The sequence below is a fragment of the Anomalospiza imberbis genome, unplaced genomic scaffold (genome assembly GCF_031753505.1).
Source record: "Anomalospiza imberbis isolate Cuckoo-Finch-1a 21T00152 unplaced genomic scaffold, ASM3175350v1 scaffold_84, whole genome shotgun sequence".
Lineage (NCBI taxonomy): Eukaryota > Metazoa > Chordata > Aves > Passeriformes > Viduidae > Anomalospiza > Anomalospiza imberbis.
The window spans coordinates 170,379-187,442 of record NW_027100458.1 but is presented as its reverse complement, the minus strand read 5'-3'; the positions used below and the strand labels follow the sequence as shown (position 1 = coordinate 187,442).

Below are 17,064 nucleotides of genomic sequence, written 5' to 3'. Positions count from 1 at the left end.
CCCCAGGGGGAAAATGGGGGGGACTGTAGTCCCAAGATGAGAAACTGAACTGTTGTCTCTTTTGGTCCATGGCAAAGCATCCTTAAAGGAGCCCTATGAGCAGTCTGTCCATGCACGGTGGTGAGAGCACTGTGACATGGAGAGGAGAGTTTCACTACGGCAGATTTTCTCTGGGCAGTTGCCATGTGTGACATGGAAACACAAGGGTGGCAATTGTGTTTCCTGGGGGGTCTGTGGCACAGGGGAGACTCCTGTCTCCCTTGAAAGATTGAGTATTTGAATATCTGAAGGGTGGCAACTTGATCAGGACCCGGGTGGTGTCTCACTGTGGTTCCATTTGGAAATTAGGTGGGAATTAGTTGGGAGGAGGAAGAGTGTTTTGGAAGGTCTTCGTCCAGGATTGAGTGTCTGTGTTTTTATAGTAGTAGTAGTTTAATAAAGTTCTTTTCTTTGTTATTAAGCTTGAGCCTGCTCTGCTCTGTTCCTGATCACATCTCACAGCAATTATTTTAAAAAGTGCATTTTCATGGGAGCGCTGGCATCGCGCCAGCATCAAACCATGACATATGTTCTTAGGTATATACGTTCTATAGATTGCTGTTGTTACAAATATTCTTACAATGTAAATGTGTTCTGTGTTTTCATTGCTGTTTTTCTGAAAATAAACAAGCTTTATTTTTCACACCCCTTTCCAAAGTTCTCTTTCCATTTGCATCAGGCACAGGATCCCGAGAGGATCTGGGGGTACCCGGGTGATGCCGATGATGGTGATGGGGATCCCGTGCTGGGTATAAATTTCATGATGAATTCCTGGGGGGGGGTTTTTGCCTATCTCCAGGGTTTTTGGGGTCCCGGTGGATTTTTGGGGGTTCCCAGGGGGGTTTTCAGGATTCCCAAAGGGGGGGATTGGGCGATCCCAGGGGGAACCCAAGGCTGGTTTGGGGTACCTGCCGGTGACAGAGATGGGGACTCTCTGCCATGTAAGAACCTTCTCAGGGGTGTCTGGGGGTGCTGGGAGGTCTTGTGGGAATTTTGATGTCCTGGGATAGTTTGGGGGGGTGTCTGTGTGGGGTTTTTGTGGTCTTGGGGAGTTTTTGGAGGGCCCAGGGATGATTTTGGGGTCCCGAGGAGGTCTGGGTGTCCCGGGGGATTTGGGGGTTCCCGGGAGGGTTTGGGGGTTCCTGGGCAATGCCGGTGACAGAGCTGGGACCCCGTGCCGGGTATGAACCTTCTCACTGCGCACTGGCAGCGTCAGCGTGTCCAGGGAGATCCTGGGGGGCCCGGGGGTCACCCCAAAACCCAGGGGACCCCAAATGCTCAGGGACCCCCCCCAAACTCCCCTCCCCGCTGGATCTGCTGCAGGCAGGGGGGCACCAGCACTCGGCCCCCACCCCCCACCATCACAGGGGGCTGTGGAAGAAATCTGGGGGTGCACGGACAGGTCGGGGGGACCCCCAAAGTCCTGGGAAAGGGGGAACACAGGGGAACTCCCAGGAATCCCCACAGGGGGCTTAGGGGAGATCCAGGAGGCGTTTGGGCGAGCTTAATTGTGTCACTATCGTAGGGAAAGGGGACTCCAAGGGTCCCCGGTGTCCCCATTCCCTGCAAAAGGTGAGAAAACCCGGGCTGGCTGGGAATAGGGGTCCCAGGTGTCCTCGGTGTTGAGGAAAGGAGGGGCTGGGCGCTGGGAAAGGCAGGAATAGGGGTCCAGGGGGTCTCTGGGTGAAAGAAAAGGGGGCTCTGGGGGTTGGGAGAGGTGGCATGGCCGGGAAAGGGGTGCGGGGGTTGCCGGTGCCGGATAATGGGGTGCGGGGTGGAATCCCGGCCGGGAATGGGGGTGCGGGGGGATGGTGGCGCCCTGGAATGGGGGTTCAGGGGCCCCTCGGTGCTCCGGAATGGGCGACCAAGGAGTCCCGGTGCCGGGGGTCCCCCTCACCTCTCGCTGCCCCCCCGGGGCCCCAGGACCGCCCCCAGCCCCAGCGCTGGAGCCATCGCGCTGCTCCTCCTCACTCCCAGTACGATCCCAGTATGATCCCAGTAGAACTCGGTCACCCAGGAGCCGCTCCAAGTATGATTCCAGGACAGCCCAGGCACTGCCACTCCTGGCATCCCCCCCAGCCCTCTCTGCGTTCCGACCTGTCCCGGCTCCATCCCCGCCCCTCCCGCGGCTGCGGGGGCTTCGGGAGCGGGGGAGGAGGAGGAGGGAGGGAGGAAGAGGCGCAGCGGCAGCAGGGAGCAGCCGGAGGAGAGGAGAGAAGGAATCGCGTGGCCCTGGCGCTGCCTGAGCTCGCAGCACCCCAGGAGCATCGCCCCCATCCCGCAGGTGCCCAGGGAGGGGGAGCTCGGCCCAAATATCCCGGGGCTCCCTGGGTTTGGGTTTTTTTGGGGGGATGTTTGGAGCTGGTAGAGCTCCAAAGCCGAGCCGCAGCTGGTCCTCGGGGGGACATCGGGGGGTCCCCGGGAGGTGTTTTTCGGGGGTCCCGGTGGGCGGTGAGGGCAGCAGAGCCCCGGCGGGTGGACACCGGTTTTGGGGAGTCCCAGGAGAGCCGCGGCTGCCCTGAGCGGGAGCCCAGAGAGAGGAGAGCCCCAGAAGCCCCAGCGGGGACCCCGAGATGGGGGGACCCCTGGCAGTGCCGGCACCCCGGCAATGGGGGGTGCTGGGGCTGGAGGGGCGGCATGGCCGGGAAAGGGGTGCGGGGCTCCCGGGGCCGCCAGAGGCTGCTCCCAGCAGGAGCCCAGTTGCTGACAGTCAATCCCCATTATGATACAATTTGCCCCCAGCATAGTCCCTGTTGCTCCCACTTTCATCCAGTGTGTTCCTAGTTGCTCCCAGTCACAGCCAGTATGGGGGATGATGTGCCTGGTGTGTTCCCAGTCAGTCTCAGACACTCCCAGTATTAGTCCAGTCCTTCCCAGTATGGTCCAGAGATGAGACCAGTGTGCTCCCAGTCACTCCCAGTATGAACCAGTTGTGCCCCACATGGTTCCAGTTGCTCCCTTTCACCCTCACTTTTGTTCCAGTCACTTCCAGTCTCTCCCAGTGTACCCCAGTTCCTTCCAGCATACTCCCAGTCACTCCCAGTTCCTTCCAGCATGATCCCATTTGTTCACAACCACTCCCACTCAGCCTCAGTGTAGTTGCACTCACTGCCAATATGATCCCTGTCACCCCCAGCATGATCCCAGCTGATCCCAGTTATAAGCCCAGTTGTTTCCAGTCACCCCCAGCATGCACCCAGTGACTCCCAGTTCCTCCCACTTGCTCATAGCATGATCCCAGTTGCTCACAGTTGCTCCCAGTCAAACTCAGAATGATCCCAGTCACTCCCAGTGTATCCTATTTGCACCAGCATGGTCTCAATTGCCCGCTGCAGGCTCCTACTCTGTCCCAGTGTGATCCCAGTATGATCCCAATATGATCCCAGTCTCCTTCAGTGTGAGCGCAGTCTGCCCCAGCATGGGCCCAGCTGCTCCCAGTATGATCCCAGTACGATCCCAGTATAAAAAAGTCACTCCCAGTGCTGCCATTCCTGGGATCCCCCTGCCCTCTCTGCATTCCCCCCTCCCGGATCTCCCGAGAGGAGCCCCAAGGGCTGGCAGTCCCCTGGCAGGGTCCCCAGCAAGGCCCAGTTTGGATGTGCAGCCCCCAGTTTTCCCAGTTTGCCTCTCCTTTTGCCTCTCCTTTTGCCCAGGCCGGGTTCCCCTCGCCCCCAGCGGGTGGGAGCAGCCGAGAGCCCCGTGCTGCCCATCCTGACCTGTCCCGGCTCCATCCCTGCTCCTGCCGCAGGCTGCCAGGGCTACGGGAACGGGGCACCAAGGGTGTCACTGCTCCTGGGGGAGGAGGAGGAGGGAGGGAAGAAGAGGGATGGAGGAGGAGAGCCAGAAGGGATGGAAGTAGGAGAAGGAGGTGGGCTTAGGGAGGAGGAGGAGGGATGGAAGAGGAGGAGTGGGACGAAGAGGAAGAGGAGGGACAAAGGAGGATCAGGAAAAGAAAAAGGAACCACGAGGTCGAGCCCTTCCTGAATTCACAGCCCCGCTGGGACCATCAGCCCCCATCCCATGGGTGACCAGGGATGGGGAGCTCGGCCCAGATATCCTGGGGGGTCCCTGGGTTGGGTTTTTTGGGGGGATGTTTGGAGAATGAAGAACTGCAAAGCTGAGCGGAAAAGGCCCCTTGGGGGAAAATGGGGGGTCCAAGTGGCAGCTGACAGCAGAGGCAGCCTGGAGGAGCAGAGCCCTGTGTCCCCCAGGAGCCCAAAGTGGGGAGCCCAGAGAGGGGGGAGTGCCGTCATTGGCGGGACCCTCAACAGCCTGGAGAGGGGCAGGGGGGACTCCTTGGAGCCCCTGCAGCCCAAAGCAGAGAAGGAGGGGAGAAGGGACTCCGGGAGCCCAAAAAGCCCTGGCATCCTGTGCCAGGAAGGTGGACACAGCTTCAGCCAGAGCTCGGAGCTGGTGGGCCATGAGCAGGTTCACCATGGGGAGAAGCCCTACAAGTGCTTGGAGTGTGGGAAGAGCTTCAGGCAGAGCTCCCACGTGATCCAGCACCAGATGATCCACACCGGGGAATGGCCCTATGAGTGTGGGGAGTGTGGGAAGGGCTTCAGCTGCAGCTCTGCCCTCGTCACCCCACCAAGGCATACACACTGGGGAGAGGCCCTACGAGTGTCCCGAGTGTCAGAAGAGGTTTCAGACCAGCTCCAGTCTCCTCAGGCACCAGGGGATTCACACGGAGGAGAGGCCTTTCCGCTGCCCTAACTGTGGGAAGGGCTTCAAACAAAAGTCCCACCTCGTCACCCACCAGCGCATCCACACTGGGGAGAGGCCCTACGAGTGTCCCCAGTGTGGGAAGAGCTTCTCCAGGAGCTCTACCTTGACCCAACACCAACAGAGGCACCGGTAAGGGAAATCCTGCAAATGCCTCAGCTGTGGGAAGAGCTTCGTGCCCTGCTCCAACTCCATCCCCCATGGGAGGACCCACTTTGGTCAGAGCCCTGGTGACCCACATTCCCAGTGATCCCTGCTGAGAAGACACCTGGAAGGTGGTCTCCACATCCTCCTGGATCCCCATAGGCACCTGGATGAACACAGGGGCAGGAACACCCATCAGGACTCTGATCTAAACTGGAAATTCACTGGCAGAAAGCGATTTGTTGACTTTACACCCCAAAGAAATTTCACCCGCTCCTTACAGTTATTTCTTCTGGTGGCATCAAGCAGTGCTGCATGATCTTGGAGGTCTTTTCCATTTCAATAATTTCTTTCCTCACCCTGTCTAGACAACCAAAACTGGGGTGAAAATAAAGAAATTGAGCAAAGAGATCTAAAGCTGCACCATTTACCTGGATTTGGGGGTGAATTCGGGGTTGGTTCAATAGAACATTTGGGAGGATTTGGGTGTTCTGAAGCTATCAAAGGCAGGGGACATGTCCACAATCTCATAGGTGTGCCGGCAAAAGGTGTCCACCTGAGCCCGCCTGTTCTCCAAGAATTCTAATTGTCTGTCCCAGTGCCTGGCCTGGGTCTCCCTATCCGGGATGTTCCCCCAAAGTGCCCAAATCACTGCTGAAGCGCCCGAGCTGATCCTGGCTGTAAATGTTCCTGTCCACCAACCTCTCCTGGTCAGTGCCATGGGAGGTGGGAGTTTAGGGGCTCCTGGGGGGATTGGGAAGGGCTTCTGTCAATCCTGTGGGCATTTGTGGTGCTGGGAGGGGGCTTGGCAGGGTCTATGAGGGAGATTTGGGTCCCTGACAGGGCTGTGTGTCTTGCAGAGAATTTGGGTGGGTCCTGAGGGAGATGGAAACGGGTTTTAGTGGTTCTTGGGGTCATTTATCTTGCAGGGAGTAGTTGGGGAGGGGGTCCTGGCTGGGAGCTGTGGGGTGGTTGGAGGAGTCTGGGAGTGGCTGTGGGGCTGGGAGGGCGTTTTTGGGTGGTTGTGACTCCCCCAGACTCCCAAAGCTGCCACCAGACCCCACCCTCAAGATACTGCCAGAGGTCAGTGGCTCCATGTTGGGGTTCATCGTCCTGGCCCTGCAGAAGATATGGGGGGGTCCCCGGGGCCGTGTGTGTCCCCCCAGAGCGTGTGTGACACCCCCCATCCCATTGTCACCCCCTTGTCCCTCCCCACAGGGCTCCAGCCCCAGCTCCTGCTCCCCCAGAGGGAATTTGGGGAGGGGGCAGGGGGGTGTGCAGCCCCCGCCGGGGGATGGCCCCGGCCCAGCCCCTTTGTTCAGCACCAAGCTGGGCTCGGGGCCGCAGGAGGAAGAAGCCGGTGGGAAGCAGATCCTGCAGCTGGGACAGTGCTGGGGGTCAGGGCAAGGGCCTGCCCTGCACACCTGGCTCAGGTGTGACCCTGCCCCGGCAAGGGAGCGGGACATTCCCATCCCCAGGGATCAGGGCTGGGAGCAGCACTTGGGGCACGGACATGGAAATACTGGGAGCGACTGGGAGCACACTGAGGGCGTGAATTATTCCCCCGCCTCCACCTTCTCCGGCCGCCCTGACAGCTGAGAAATGCTCGCTGGGCCTCGGCCTTGGCCAACAGCCCCTGGGCTCAGCTCCTTGGAGCTCATCACAAACACTGTCTGCTCCAGGCACTGCTGCTGCCCTGCCAGCTCCTGGCTGCTTTAGGAGCAGCCCCGGGAAGTGTTTTTGTTCCCTCGGTGGCACAACAGCCCTGTTCTCACCCTGCCAAAGAAAGCTGTGGATGCCAAGTGCGGCCAGGATGAAACATTGCTGGCACTGAAGCCCCTCTCTTGGGGCCCTACAGACAGCGCTCCAAAAGGAGCCCCTTGGAGCTCTCCTGGGCCAGCGACTCCCTCGGAGTGGGGCCTCTCCGAGCCGGGAACTCTCCCGTTTGCTGCACTCGGGGATCCCCAACAACGAGGGAGCCTGGGCCGATCCCCCCACTCCTCCAGGCTCAACCCTTCCCCCGCTAGGGAGATGCCAAAGCATGGGCAGGGAGCATTTCCCTGCCCTCAGGGGAATTTCTCACAGGTGCCTTGCACTGACTCTTTGTGTCTGTGTGCACACAGGAGTGCCTGTGCTCGGGAAATGTGGCAGAAATGCTGCTCTCTGAGGGGTCTGAGTGCCTTGGAGAGCTGAGCCAGTCAGGCCTGTCAGTAGGGTTAAATCACAAGGTCTAAGCTAAGTTAATGTGTGCTAAGAGTTGTTCTTTGCTAAGTTTTTACATTTAATATATAAGCCAAGTTGAATATTGTAAAATGTTATTTCTCAGTTAAATTGCAAAGTCATAGGTTATAAGTTCGGTTAAATACTGTAAAGTGCTGTTCTTTTGCTAAATTGTGAAGTTGAAGGTGGAAGTTAAGGTTAAGGTATAAGTCAAGTTCTGTTAAGTTTGAGCTCTGTAAGCTCTTGGGCCTGTATTCCTTTTATCCTTGCCCTCATTTCCTTGTGTCTCACACTCACACAGGGACAGTTCTTGGTTCATTTTTGGTTTGATTGCCTGGATTCTGTTTGGTTTTGTTGTTGCTTTGTTTCCTTGGTGTGCCTGAAGTGTCCAGTCAGGAGCAGAGTGACTCTTGCCAAGGAACTTTGTGGTGCTGTTGCTCAATATTAAATCTGGTTTTTGCTGCTCCCTTGCTGGGGATTTTTTCAGCGCTCTCAAGCCCTCGTTGGCAACAGGGTGAAGGAGCCCTGGGCCAGGCTCTGGCCCTGGGGGACACGGGGACGCTGCCGGGGGGTCCCTGTCCCCTGTCCCGCCCCCCATGGCCCTGTGTCAGGCTCTGGGCTCGATCTCGTGGAACATCCTCTGGGGGAGGCTGCGGCGCCAGGGGCGGGGGGACCCGGGGGGACAGGGGACCCCGCTGTGCACGAGCAGCGTTGGACTTCTCTGGGGGAACTGGGAGGGGGGGCTGGGGCAGAGTCACCTCCCCAGTGACCTCACACAGCCCCTGTGATGTCACACAGCCCCTGCGATGTCATACAATTTCCTGTGATGTCACACAGCCCCTGTGATGTCACAGAGACAACTCTGAGATGTCACCCTGTGATGTCAGACAGCTGCTCTGTGATGTCACAGAAGACTCTGACATGTCACCCTGCAATCTCACTGTTTGTTCTTTGATGTCACAGCCTGCTCTATGAAGTTACACAGCCACCCGGTGATGTCACAACCCACACTCTGATGTCACAGAGCAACCCTCCATGACAGCAGAATCTGCTCTATGGCCTCATACCTGACTCTATGATGTCACAGTCCACTCTCTGATGTCACAAAACCCTCCCTGTGATGTCATACTGCCACTCTGTAATGTCACAGCACACACTTTGACCTCACTGCCCGCTCTATGATGTCATACAGCCATGCCATGATGTCACAGCCTGCTCTCTGATGTCACACTGTCCCCTCTATCATGCCTTAGCTGCTTGATGACCTCACACAACAAACTCTGTGATGCCATAGCCCAATCTGTGACAGCAGCACCTCTGTGGCTGTGTCATGGAGGCACAGAGCAGCTGTGATGTCAGAGAGGGGCTGTGTGACAGCACAGCGTGGGTTGTGTGAGGTCACAGATTGGGCTGTGACATCACAGAGCTTGTTGCATGAGGTCATCCTCACGAGGGGATCCTGCGGCCCGAGCACAGCATTCCTTTGCACTGCGCTGGCTGCCAAACGAGCCCACTTGGCCTCAAAAACCTCAAACTGCACAGAGTCAAAAAGAGCATGTGCCACAGAACGGATGTCGGAAGGTGTCAGCATCTCAGCAAGGAGCATTCGGATCGTCCGCATAACTTCAGCAGACCCGACACCACGCAGGGCAACGGTGTCACGGATTTCTTTCACCATCTTAAACGATAAAGGCTGATGGGTGCCGTGAGTAACGCCCCTAAGCACAGGGAAAGCCTGGGGACCCCCTGGCAAGGTCGCATCACCTGCCGTGTCCCGTCCCGTGGGCTCCACAGGGACAGCAGCAGCCGCCTGACTGCGAGGCAGCGCAGCATCACTTGACACCACGCTCCCCGCAGCATCAGCAGAGCCAGAGGAGCCTCCTCCGCGATCCTGCAGGCGCTGCGAGGAGGCAGAGTCGCGCATCTCCTCAGCCTTACCCAGGACCTCCTGCCAAAACCGCCCGCGGTCCCTCGGACGCACGGTCACCTGGCAGGCGGGGAGGGTCCACAAAGCCGACGGGGAGGGTCCGCGGCCACGGGAACCCACCGGCCTCCCGCCGGCCGCGTCAGCAGCCGCGCTCAAGGTAAACAGCCCCGCGCCCCGCCGCAGCCTCAGCCCCCGCGGCAGGCGGGGAGCGGGGCCGAAGCAGCCGGCAGCTCGGCGGTGCCGCCCGCCGCAGCGCTGGCAGAGGGCACCGCGGCGGACACAGGCGCCGGCGCGGAACGCAGACCCGGCGCGGCGCCCCCCGCCCCCGGCGCGGGGCAGGGATGGGGCGCAGAGAGAGACGCGGTGTGCGGAGCCGCGGCACCGCGGGCCGACACGAGGGAGCCCGGCACGGCCCGAGGAGCGGCGGAGCCGTGCCGCGGAGCCGCGCAGCGGGCACCGCCCCCGCCGGGCGGAGCGGGGCGGGCTGCCCGCCTGCTGGGCCGGGGCCCGACGGAACAGCGGCCAGCGCCCCGGCTCCGGCGGCTCCCACTGCCGCCGCACGCCCAGCAGGCTGCGCAGGCTCGGGAACGGGAGACGCCGCTGCCCCGCAGGACGAGCCCGGGGTCGGAGCGGGCGAGCCCGCTCCCGCCGCCCCCAGGGCTATGTCGTGGAAACATTGACATGACAGCTTTTACTGAGGATAGCTCTGTGGAAAATCAGAAGTGTGGCAGCTTCACCATTTGTTAACTAGAACAGAAACTCAAGGGGAGAATGACTTGCAAGAGAAACTGTTTTGAAAGCCCAAATAGCTGTTTTTTCACCATTCTGACCCCTTCCCCTGCTGAGCAGATTGATAGCCGAGATCCCAAGGTGCACTATTTCCACTCAAGCAGAGCCTCCTGAAGGTGTTAATGGCTGACAACGTTTTCGTGTGGAGCAAGGAGATGTCTCCTCCCTGTTAATTGCAATCGATTTACGATGTTTCTCTATCAAGCACTGAAATGCTTTAAAGAGAAGTGTTTGATTCCTGGTTTAAAGAACTGTTTCAGCCATCCCAGACACCTTCTGGGAGGCAGAAGGTGTCTCAAGGAATGCTCTGGAGTGCTTTATGTAGGAGTCAGATAACGGGATTGCAGTGGCCCCGCTCAGGGAGGAGGTAGGGTGGATGTTTGCTGCTGTTTTAAAGGTGTGAACAGGCGATAAGGAGCAGCAGAAACACGGGGTTTACAGATCCATTGATTATGCGATCACTCCATTCAGCCAAGTAAAGGTTTTTGTGATTTAGACAATTTACCTTTGAAAGGAAGAAAAAAAATAAAGGTTGAAGAAGATACAGATGGGCACAAACACAGGAGATGAGCACTGATTTTAGGGTATGGGGAGAAGCAGAAGAAGGCAGTTTGAAGGAAGATGAGGGAAGCTCTCAGGGTGTCAAGAGGCCCTTGAAAGGGACCCATCTGTCTGCAATTTCCTGCCCTCTCAGGTGGAAGGAGTGATTAATGACCAGGAAAGGATATGAGGGATGTGTAGAGAGCTGAGGGTCTTTTGCAGAAGTTTGTGAAGCTTTAAGTAGTCTGCTGAGTTTCTTGCAGCAGAGAAGCTGAGCCTTGGTTGTTGGTAAGCTTTGAGAAGCTGATGTTGAGCTATCTCAATTGAAAGAAAATCTGCTGTGGTCTGAAATGTTTTCTACCACTGAAGAACCAGTACTGGGGTAGAAATGTGTTCTAACCAGGTAGGAAGCTTTTCTTTTTGTGGGGCAATGTGAAGTGGAGAATGAGAGAAGACCTAGTAAAACTGGGAGGGGATAAGGCTGGAAAACTGTGTGCTGAGATGTTGATTGGAAAATACAGGGATGGGGCAGCAAATGGAAGTTGCTGTTGGAGAAGAATAATATGATTGTGTTAGAAAGCTAAGTTTTTGGGACATGGCCTAGAGAAATGAAAGAGCAGGCAGGGGGAAATGTGGGAGAAGGTGAGGTTTGTGCATTGGGGCAGTACAATCAAAATAATAGGTTTTAATAGTGGTTTAAGATCCAGGACTGGCTAAAAAGTCACTCTAGAAGAAAAAGAACATTTCACTCTTTTAGATGCAAATAGCTGGATTGATTTCATGCAAAGAGAGAAATATGATCTTTTTGAGAAAGAGTGTTGGTTTTGTTCTATTGGGGATTTTGGACTTACCTGATGTAGAAGGACTGGCTGGTAACAAGAGATGCAGACAGAGGATCAGAGCCAGGATAGAAGTAAAACAGGCTGATTATGTCTTGGTAAAAGAGCTTGGTGGAGATGATAAGGAAACACATTGGCAGATATTAACACTATTAATTAACATTCAGCCTTCATCTGCATGAAGAGCTATCTCACAGTAATTTGGTAGTGGCAGTGGAGATGAAGAATAGATGCAAGATTGGATGCAGCTGGCAAAGAGCACCCTAGATCCTCAGGATGAAGGATAGTCTGCTGGCTGTGATGCAAGGCATCAAGGGGGAGAGGAGCTGTAATAGGAGGGATCTGGCACTTGAATTAAGAGAATCAATCAGTGGTTGGTAACTGGCCATGGTAGACATCTGGCAGCATGACTGTACAGCTGTGACCCTTGCATCTGGAGACAGTTACATGGGTTTGTGTCCAAAGCAGGAGTTTCAACAGGAATCTGAACTCGAGTGCAAAGTCATTCCTCACTGACTGATGTGTGTGCAGTAAGACAAGGGTGCACCAGAGCAAAGCTCCCCCCTGGCTGCCTGTTCTGGCAGTTTTAGGATCATGTTGGCCAAGGGAGCAAGCCTGAGGGTGCCATCACACTGGGGATATATCTGGCATGGTGGAGGTGGATTCAACTCCAGACCTGTCACCTGTCCCCACTCCTTGGTGATGAGCAGTGACACAGCCATGGCTTTGCCTGTGGATTTGTGGCTTTCCAACCTTCCTTTGCTTGTCCTTAGAAGAAAGACATGAGATGGCTTTGTTCTAAAATTAAATAGCTTTGTTCCATTGCCAGTGAAGAAAAAAGCAAGAGTTCATTTTTTTCATCTCCCTTAAAGGATGCCAAACATGGACTGAATTCCTCAGGGCATCTGTAGCACTGCCACTCTGTCTTCTTGTTACTCTGACCATCTTCATCTCTGCAGAGAGCGCGGGACTCCAGGACGGTTTGGATGGATGAGAGTTCTCTGAAGTCAGGTCTTGGAAGATGTGGTTTATTAAAAGGGGTCAAAGGCCCTGCTTGGAGTTGCCAGGCCCAACTCGTGGCAGGCCCAGGGAGAGGGAGAGAGCGAGGGTTCCAGGTGAGGGTCCCAGGGGAAGGTCCAAGAAAGAGTCTGGTCCCTCGGGCACACCTTATCAGGGGGCTTCAAGGTGGGCTGGAGCAGGACTTGGGCCAATGGGGTCACAGATACCTGATACTTCAGGGGAGGATCACAGGTGTGGGATGAACCATACATTGGGGGTGAGACAGAGCATTCCATTTGACCTTTGGACCTATCTGCAGGTAAAGGGCGTTGTTTAATCAGAAGGGGGGATTGCTTTCAGCCTGGCTATACTATTATTTTCTAGTTATTCAGTAGTCAAGGTTTGTTATTTCAAATCTAGTTCTCATCTCAATGTCTGTATTTTCCAAATCTTTTGCCAGGCAATCATATTTATAAGGTTTTCCTATTTCATCTTCCCCAACAAGTGACCCCAAAACCTGAGGGACTGAGGGGACTTGTGGGATTTCAGAGAGGTTTTATGGGATTTTAGTGAGAACTTAAGGGATTTTAGTGAGAACTTAAGGGATTTTAATGGAATCTTATGGGATTTTAATGAGGTTTGATAAGATTTTTTTGGGTATTTGATGGGATTTTAATGGGATTTAAGGGATTTGGATTAGGGACCAATTCCCGTCTGAGCCCTTGAGTCCAGACATATGGGATTTTATGGGCGGAATATTTATGGGAGGTTTTCACTGGAATTTTTGGGAGGGTTTATTGGGGATTGTGAGGAGGATTTTGGAGGATTTTTGCAGGAATTTTTTTGAGTGATCTTTGTGGGATTTTTGGGGTGGATTTTGTGAGATTTTGTTGGGGTTTGGTGGGATTTTGAGGGAAGTTTTTGTAGGGATTTTTTGGTTGGATTTTCTCAGACTTTGGGTGGGATTTGAAGGGACTTGGGAGCATTTTTGGGGGATTTGAGAGGGGTTTGGTGGGATTTTGGTGCAGATTTTTTGAGTGGATTTTTGGTGGAGTTTGGGGGGTTTCTGGGGAAATTTTTGTGGGATATTTTGGGTGATTTGGAGGGATGTTATGTGTGGATTTTGTGTGCTTTGGAGATTTTTGGGGGGATTTTTGTGCAGATTTTTCTGTGTGGATTCTGTGGGATTTTCACGGGGATTTAGTGGGACTTTTTGAGAGATTTTTCTGTGGGATTTAGGGGGGATTTTGGGTGTGATTTTTGTTGGGATTTTGAAGGATTTGTGTGGGCTTTGGGGCGATTCTTGTGGGGATTTTTAGTGGGAGGATTCTATGGGGGATTTTGGGGCACTTTTGTGGAATTTTGGTGGGGCTTTACCTGGAATTTTGGGTGGATTTTGTGGGATTTTTGAGGATTCTTTGTGAAAGTTTTGCGGGCATTTGAGGGGATTTTTGTGGAATTTTGTTGTGAATTTTTTAGTGGGATTTTTGATGGGATTTTTGGTGAGTATTTTGAGGAGATTTTTATTGGATTTAGGTGGGGTTTCTGTGGGGTTTGGGAAAGACTTTTGTGGGATTTTGGGGTGATTTTTTTGGTTTTTTTGGGGATTTTGGGCAATTTTTGTGGGTGTTTTTTTTAGGATTTTGGGGGATTTTGGACAGATTTTTTTGGTGTGTATCCAGAGTGACTTTGGGCAGATTTTGGGCCTGATTGGGGCAGCTTTTGGGCTGATTTTGGGGTTTTTCTCCCGTTTCCCCCAGCTGTGGGAAGCCCCGAAGCACATCCTGTTCCTGCCCGAGCTCCCTGAGCAGCCCCAGGAGCTGATGCTCTCCGTGCTCCTCAGCCAGTGAGGTCTGGGGCAGTCCCGGCATTCCGGGCATTCCGGGGATTCCGGCCGGGCTTTAGGGCACTTGGGGATTTTGGGGCTCGGGGGGGAGAGAGGATGAGGGGGGCTTGGGGCTGGATGTTTTGGGAAAATATCGGGATTTTTGGGGGGAATATCTGGTTTTTAGAGGGGAATTTCTGGATTTTGGGGGGAAAATACCAAATTTGAGGGGGGGGAAGGAAATACTGGACTTCTTAGGGGGGAATTTCTAAGGTTTTGATGGGGGAGTTACTAGTTTTTGGGGAGGGATTTCTGGATTTTTTTCAAGGGGGAATTTCTGGATTTTTTGGGGAATGTTTCTGGATGGGGAACGGGGTTTGGTTTGGATTTTTTTGGGGGGGAATAATTCTCGATTTTCTGGAGGAATTTCCTAGTTTGTTGGGAATGTTCCCGGATTTTTTGGAGCATCATTTCTGGATTTCTTTGGGGAAAATTTCTGAATTTCTGGGAGACTATTTCAGGATATTGGTTTTTTTTTTTTGGGAGCATTTCTGGATTTGGGGGGAACATTCCCAGGTTTCTGGGGGAACATTCCCGGGTGTCTCGGGGAACATTCCTGGGTTTTTGGGGAACATTCCCAGGTTTCTGGGGGAACATTCCCAGGTGTCTGGGGAACATTCCCAGGTTTCTGGGGGAACATTCCCAGGTGTCTGGGGAACATTCCCAGGTATCTGGGGGAACATTCCAAAATAACTCCAAAATAACCCCAAACTAAAAAAAAACGGGCCTGAAATACCCAAAAATCACAAAAAACTGCATCAAACCCACCCCTAAATACCCAAAACCCGCCGCAAAACACCCAAAATCCCACCAAACCACCCCAAAATCCCATAGAAATGTCCTGAAATCCCACCAAACCACCCCAAAACCCCTCAAAATTGCCCCTGAATACCCTAAAGCTGCCCCAAATCCTTCAAGCTGCCCCAAAATCCCATAGAAACACCCTAAAGACCCTCCAGACCAGCCCAAAAGCCCATAGAAACACCTGAAAATCCCTCAAAACCACCCCAACACACCATAAATCCCATCAAACTGTCCCCAAATGCCATAGACCTGCCCCCAAATCCCATCGAAATATTTCAAAATCCCAGAAAACTGCCCCAAAAATGGTCCTGACCCTGCCCCAAACCCCCCTGCACGCCCCCACTCCCCCAGGTAAGTTCAGTTCATCCGAAATCCTCCTTTTTTGTACTTAATTCTCCTTTTTTTATCCCAAATCCTTCTTTTTTTATCTCAAGTTCTCCTTTGTTATCCTAAACCCTCCCTTGTTTATCCCAAATCCTCCCTTTTTTGTCCCAAATCTTCCTTTTTTCAACCTCAAAATATCTTTTCATCCCAAAGCTCCTTTTTTGATCTCAAATCCTTCTTTGTGCAACCCAAATTTCATTTTCCCACCACAAATTCTCCTTTTTCCACCCCAGATCCTTTGTGTGTCCCCAAATCCCTTTTCCCATCCCAAAATCTCCCTTTTCCACCCCAAATATTTCTTTGTGCATGCCAAATCTTCTTTACCACCCCAATTCCCCTTTCCCCACCCCAATCCCCTTCTCCCACCCCAAATCTCTTTTTCAACCCCAAATCCCCTTTTCCCACCCAGGATCTTTCCCCATCCTGAATCCCCCAATTCCCACCCCAATCCCCTTTTTTTCCCCAGCATTGGACCCAGGGTCTCTGCAGACATTGCACCTGGAGCTGCCCAAATAACCCCAAATAAACCCCAAATAACTCTAAACAAACCCCAAAAAACCCCAAATCACCCCAAACAAACCCCAAATAAACCTAAACAAACCCCAAATAACCCCAAAAAAATCCCAAATAAACCCAAACCCCACTGTGCCCCCCAGGGCTGGAGGGGGTTTGGGGGGAGGGGATTGGGGACTGGGGGGGTCATGACCCCAAACTTTGGGGATTGGGGGTGTTTGATCTTAAAATTTAGGGGGTGGGGGGGGGGTTGACGCCTAAGGGTTTGGGGGATTTTGACCCCAAGCTTTGGGAATTGGGGGTGTTTGATCCTAAAATTTGGGGTTTGGGGGGGTTTGACACCAGGGTTTGGGATTTGGGGTTTTTGACCTCAGGATTTGAGGATCAGGGTGGTTTGACCCCCAAACTTTGGGATCAGGGCGTTTGGACAACCCAGATGTTTCAAACTCCAGGATTTGGGGTCAGGGGGTTTTGACCCCAGAATTTGGGCATTGACCCCAGGATTTAAGGGGGATTTAACCCCAAAGTTGAGAGGATCAGGGGGATTTGACACCCCCACGTTTGGGATCGGGGGGCCTTGACCCCAAAGTTTGGGTATTGGGGTGTTTGAGCCCAAACTTTGGGGAGGAGGTGGGTTGGGCACCCCAGATATTTCAAACCCCAGGAAGTTGGAGATTGGGGGTTTTAACCCCAAACTTTGGGGGTGTGGGGTGTTTGACACCTCAGGATTTGGGATTTGGGGGGATTTGAGCCAAGATTTTGGGAATTGGGGGTGTTGGACACGCCAAATGTTTCAAACCCCAGGATTTGGGGTCAGGGGGATTTAACCCCATTGTTTGGGAATTGGGGAGTGTTTGACACCCCAGGATCTGGGATTTGGAGGGTTTGATCCTAAAATTTGGGGTTCGGGGCTGGGGGTGGGGCTTGACATCCCAGAGTTTGGGTTTGAGGGTGTTTGACCCCCCCAGTGTTTGAACCCCCAGGATTTGGGGTCGGGGGAGTTGACCCCAGGATTTGGGGTGTTTGACCCGCTGGGTTTGGGGTCGGGGTTGAGAGCAGAGCCATTTACTGGAAACAGCGGCGGGACCAGGACTGAGAACAGGATCGGGATCGGGAATGGGAGTGGGATCGGGGTCGGGAATGAGATCGGGAACGGGAACAGAAATGGGAATGAGATTGGGATCGGGAACAGGATCAGGAACGGGATTGGGCTCGGGAAGGGGAGAAACCTTGACCCAATAATGGACCCCGCCCCC

At 54.1% G+C, this 17,064-nt stretch overlaps 1 pseudogene; it reads left to right on the top strand.

Annotated features, from left to right (window-relative positions):
• LOC137467881 (zinc finger protein 436-like) overlaps positions 1–17,064 on the top strand; it is a 36,267-nt pseudogene that overhangs the window by 10,484 nt on the left and 8,719 nt on the right.